We start from the raw sequence: 6,000 nt of genomic DNA on the forward strand, positions 1-6,000 counted from the left end.
CGGTTCGCTGTTTTTTTTAAGTGAGATAGAAGAAAGTTGTAATCTTGCCAACATTTCTTAGCTTAATAAGTCAGTTGGACTTGCGGCAAGTTGTTTTGATTAAACTAGACATCGTTAACTAAATTCCTTAAATTCATCGATACTCGTCAATCACTTCACAGCGTGGTCTACATCTAATTACCCTCTTGAGATTGACAAATGTCCAGTATCTGCGTGGTAACGTGTTAGATAATTTATTGGTTGTCACATTACAATGTTGATCGACTAATTTATCCACTTGACTTCACGCTACTTGATATATGAAATTGCAAACAACCCAAACTCCAAGTGGTTCGGATCAAGGGACGGTTTGGTTGAGTTTGGTTTCTAGTTCGTTAGAGTTAGATAGCTTCGACAATTTCAGCTGTCGGCATGAAGACGATTTGTCAAGACGATTGAGATTATGTTAAATTTCTGTGCATCAGTTGAAAATTCATAAAGGTAATTTTAATTTAGTCTGCACTAGCGCCGTCATGATAAGTGAAAGTTGCTTATAACCACAACAATCGTGTCGATGTACCAATCGAATCGATCGGCTTCACCTTTCCGTTGTGAATGAAATAAACGCTAGCAGCAGTTCGACGCTTATAGTTAAGTAGCGTAACCATATTGTTCTAACGTTGCCAAACACCCACATCGCTCGCAAATCTTTTGCTCGTCATTCTACGAGACTCAACGCAAGGCACGTTCATTGACCTCCGAAACGACGTTGCACGTGCATTTTGTTTCTTATTTTTGAAGTACTCTTTTTGTAATATTTTGGTTTTCACTATAACTTCCCAGACATACTGGCGCAAAAAAAAATTACGTCATTTGTATTGATAATGTACTGCACAAGCACACACCTCACTATCACCGGCTCTCTAACCTTCACACGGTTCAAACAATTGATAAGCCGGCAAAACTGGCGTTTTTTTTTTTAAAGTCGTTAGATCACAAACGACATCCCTCGATCACTTATTTTCTGGACACGAACAAATGTTTCCGCGAACTAGTGCCGAACTTGCAGTTTGGTTATTCAAATTTGGAAATATTTCAACACTCGTAAAAACTTTCGAAATCAAACGACAAACGGCACGACAATTAACTTTGTATAGCAGTTCTATTGATCTTAATTGGAAAGCGTTTCATCACTCGTGCTGCTATCAATTTAGTCAATTAATCTTGAAAGTTTGTGTTTTGGAACAACAACTTTTGTGTGTTTTTTTTTTTTGGTAGAGAGGGAACGATGCACTTTTCAATCTTCTGAGACTGACACTGGTTACTATCTTATGATTAAATAGTCTCACTGGTTCCGTCTGGCTGTAATAAGTTGATAACAATCCTGTCCAGCTCTGACGAGCCAATAGATTTAAGGTTCCCTTAAAACGCCCCGATGCAGCAACTGACTCGAGATAAACCGTAAATGATAACGAGACACTTTCGGTGTTTGAGGGTTTGTTGATTGAGATTACGCGCAGATTCCTGTCGCCACGCGGACAAACACTTATCCCCGTACCTCGTACTCGCGGAAAACACGCGGAATCGCCTTCGATTATTAATCGCAACTAACCACCGCTTTGTGTAAATAGCGGCCGCTAGCTAATGTCTTAGCGCTCTCCCTCTCACCCAGAAACCATCTTACATGCCCCTAAAAAAATGCATCCAAACACAAGCCACTAACTGGCGCCTCTTGCCGCTAGCTAGGAGCCAGGGGCTGACTGATCATCACCACTCACCAAACAGAGAAGTAGCAACCAAAAAAAAACCCTCCGAGAAACGAGCTTGCTCTTTCGGACTAAACATGAACAGTGGGAGATTTAAATGTGCCGAAAAGTTCTCACCCTCATGGTGGCAGGGCAGTCGGGGTGACAAATAAGTAATAATCGTAATAAATACGAAACCAACAGCTGATTTAGGGACTGCTGTTCCCTTTCAGAACTACAACGGGTGCTCGTACCTAAATACATTAATTTGTGATTTCTTGCTTACGGGCTACTAGCTACTGGCATAGGCGAATGTGAGAAACAAGCGATACGTCACTCCGCGACGATAGACGTCGGCGGCGGCGGCGTCGTTCGTCTGTCTGTAGATTCGTAATCGCGACTTTTGATCAATGGCGACCGTCATTCTACTGACTGCCTTAGATCAAGTCATCATTCGTTGAATTAACATGTATTCTTCGAAGGTTTTTTCGGATTAAGGTATTGTTATGTGTTCATGGCGGGCTTGTAGATCTTAAAGTATTCAGCTTCTCAACTCAACGATATTCCAAATGGGTTTGCTGAAACCCACGATTGGCAATTTACGTATTGACGATTGCTGGTGGAACTAGCAATCGCTAATGTAGAGTGAAGCTATGCACTGTGGTAGGTAAGGTGGCCAAAAATCGGAAAAGTTATTGTCACTACTTTTTTTTATATTTTTCCTGGAAAGTGGAGACACTTTAATTAAGAGAAGTTCGAAATTTTGAGCATGATCAAGAAATTGAAAAATAAAGATAAAAAATGGCATTGTCATGCCCCAAGAATATTCAAAAAATGATTTCTTGAGATTCGGTTGGGCCATTTTGAAGGAGAAGTCATACGAACACCGTTACACGACAATTTTATTTATTAGATTTGTGTCCACTTGCTTGTATGAGGATTTCTCCGGAGAGCAAAGACTGAGAATCTGCCAACCAGGGGAGCCAACCTTCGCAGAGGGACCAGCCAGCGCAGATACGAGCCAACGCTAAAGATCGCTAGATTAGAGTCCATGAGATGGTTCAGCTCCACCAGAAGGTGTCGCTGGAAATCGAAGCCGGGAAGGTAGGGTCCGAGAGAGGTACGAAACCAGGTTTGGTCAGTGCAGAGATCGAACGTTCGAGCTGGTGGTTTAGCCAGGAACGGTGATTGGATGCAGCTGATCACCGAGAGAGTCATCCTCGTAGACGCTGTGGTCAGCATGCGTGAGCTCTTATTCAACTGCTGGGAGGGGCAACCTTCCTCTGGCACTTTGAGGAAAGTTGTTTAGGCTACGGTCTGTAGCCAGCTTCACGTCACCAGCAACTCTGGACAACGACTTCTACCGTTTTTTTTTTCTTTCCTTTTTCTGGAATTTTCATCCTGTGCGGATGATTCATATCAGATTAAGATTGGAAGGAGTAGTTCGCTAAAAGAGTTCATCTTGCGATATACAGCTTTTCTGTGGTTATCATGCGTCTGCTGATTTCCGACGGCTGGAAGAAGTTTTGATGTTGCGGAAAGCTTGACAGTCGACGATGCTTTTCAACATTCCCAATTTGCAAATTGAGGGGAGGTGTTGAAACCCACGATTAGCATTTCGCGTAGCAATCGCTAGTTTTTTTTTACAAGATGGAAATTTGACTTCAAACCAGATGTGCCCCTTGGTTTCACCCTATGATACTACATCAAGGGGTAGGCTGTGCTCATGCACTTATACATCTCACCCTTTTCCTCTTTCTCAATTTTTCCTCAATTTCTCCTTGATCATCGTTCTGCTTTATCTTTTTTTTCCTTCTCCTTTTCCTCTATCGCCAACTTCAGATTGGTACGGAAGACCCCGAAACGTGTGCCGGTTAGGTAACGCTTTCATAATAACTCACGCCCGTCACAGTATCCACTATCCCGGGGACCTCGAAACGTGTGCTGGTTAGTTAACGCTTTCAAAGTAACTCGCGCCCGTCGCAGCAACCACTTCCGCAGGATTTCTAACCACCAAGGCATGGCCGATTGAGAAACTACCAAGCTAGAATCCCGACACGACCACCCCGAATAGTATCTCCGCTTCCTTTTGCTGCAGGGAAGATCGTAGCTGAGCACGTGAGACCTCTTAAGTCCCACCACACGTATGAGTCCAGATTAGGGTTATACCGCGCTCTAAGATCGCGTTGCTTTTGAATTGAAGAGTCATACGAGGCGCAAGACCTTCCATTAGCTTGTCAAATTTGGTTGTCTATCTCGCTCTCTCCGTTTATCATCTTTCCTGATTCTTATCAGATCGCGCATGATTTGCGAGATTTCGTCGACTATAGCACGCCACCACTGCTCGTCGCGACACATTTCACTCACTATGTTTTCAGCGTTCAAATTTTGAAGTTGTTGACGCCTTGAATTGAACCTGGGGCAGACAAAGATAGCATGTTCTGCCGATTCCTCCATCTCTACGCATTCCGAGCAATAAGGCGAGCTGATAAGCTTAAACCGATGAAGGTATTGCTTAAAGCACCCATGACCCGAAAGGAACTGCGTCAGGTAGAAGTTGACCTCTTCATACTTCTGATTTACCCAGTCTGAAAGTCTCGGGATTAGCCTATGCGTCCATCTTGCGTTGTCCGACGCGTCCCATTGCTCCTGCCACTTGAGCATTGACGCTGCTTGTTGAATTTTATGCACTCCTCTAACAGCTCTTGCTTTGTAACATTCCATATCCTCCGCCAGAGTTATGTCGATGGGAATCATGCCCGCGATGACAAAAGCTGCATCTGCTGATATGGTCCTGTACGCACAGGAAACTCGCATGGCTATCAACCGATGTGTGCTCCGTAATTTGGATCTGTTGCGCTCTACCTCTAACGCGGAGCTCCAGGCCGCTCCTCCGTATCGTAGTTTCGACAGTGCTACGCTCGCAAAGAGACGTCTCTTGCTACTCTTTGGACCATGGCAGTTCGGCATAATCCAGGCCAATGAATCTATGACTTTCGATGCACTTTCACAACAGTATTTGACATGCGCACCAAAACTTAAGCGATGGTCGACCATTACTCTACGGTATTTCAGCTGCTGTTTCGAAGATGTCGTGTGCCCTCCAACAGTAATCTCCATGTGCGGCACAACTCTTTTATTGGTCACGAGCAGAACTTCAGTTTTATGGTGAGCTATCTGAAGCTTAACTCCCTCCATCCAGATGCCAACCCTTTCTACGGACACCGTTGCAAGGTCTTCTACCTCCTCGATTGTTTCGCCGGTAATCATGAGCACGATATCGTCAGCAAATCCGACTATCTGCACGCCTGCTGGTAGTTTCAGCGTTAACACCTCATTATACAAGGCATTCCAAAGCACAGGTCCGAGTATGGAACCCTGTGGAACACCCGCTGTCAGGGCAGTAGATCGTAACCCAGTTTCGGTTTCGTACGTCAGGATTCGATTTTCGAAGAAGCTTCCTATTATCCTGTAGAGAGTATTGGGAACAAGCATCCTGTGAAGCGCTTTGGCAATCGCTTCCCAGCTGGCATTGTTGAAGGCATTCTTAACGTCGATCGTCACAATGGCGCAGTGACGAACACCTGTCCGCTTCTTTTTATATGCGTGCTTCGCGTACTCTGTCACCATACGGATGGCGTCCACCGTAGATCTCCCTTTCCGAAAACCGAACTGTCTGTCCGACAGTCCACTTCCGCCTTCTGTGTAGAAAATAAGTCTGTTCAATATTATCCTCTCCAGTAGCTTACCAAGGGTGTCCAGCAGACAAATGGGTCTATATGATGATGGATGCCCTGGGGGTTTCCCAGGTTTCGGTAGTAGCTCCAACTTCGCCGTTTTCCACGAATTGGGAAAAGATCCCTCGTCGAGACACTTTTGTAGCACCACTCTGAAGGTATCCGGAATGGTCTGTACCGCCACCTTCAGCACTGCATTTGGGATTCCATCCGGACCAGGGGCCTTATTCACCGCTAGTTTCTTAGCGATAGCCACAAGTTCTTCGTTCGCTACTGGCTCGATGTCGTGGGCACCCGCGTCGTACGGGGTAAGTGACCACTGCGTCGGGCCATGCTGCGGGAAAAGATGTGCAACGATCCCTCTCAGTTTTTCCGGACACTTTTCGGTCGACGACCTTGGGCCACCGAATGTCGCCAGCGCACAACAGCAATCGCTAGTGTAGAGTGTAGCTATGTAAGGGACCTTTCTGAAAAAGTGAATAAAAGAATAAAAAAAAAAGAAAAAAAAACCAAAATAAAACCAAAATAAAAACAAAAAA

At 44.8% G+C, this 6,000-nt stretch overlaps 1 pseudogene; it reads right to left on the reverse strand.

Annotated features, from left to right (window-relative positions):
• LOC129738223 (ATP-binding cassette sub-family C member 4-like) overlaps nucleotides 1-1,608 on the reverse strand; it is a 45,674-nt pseudogene extending 44,066 nt beyond the window's left edge.
• Nucleotides 1,609-6,000: the final 4,392 nt, after the last annotated feature.

Source organism: Uranotaenia lowii, chromosome 1 (genome assembly GCF_029784155.1).
Source record: "Uranotaenia lowii strain MFRU-FL chromosome 1, ASM2978415v1, whole genome shotgun sequence".
Lineage (NCBI taxonomy): Eukaryota > Metazoa > Arthropoda > Insecta > Diptera > Culicidae > Uranotaenia > Uranotaenia lowii.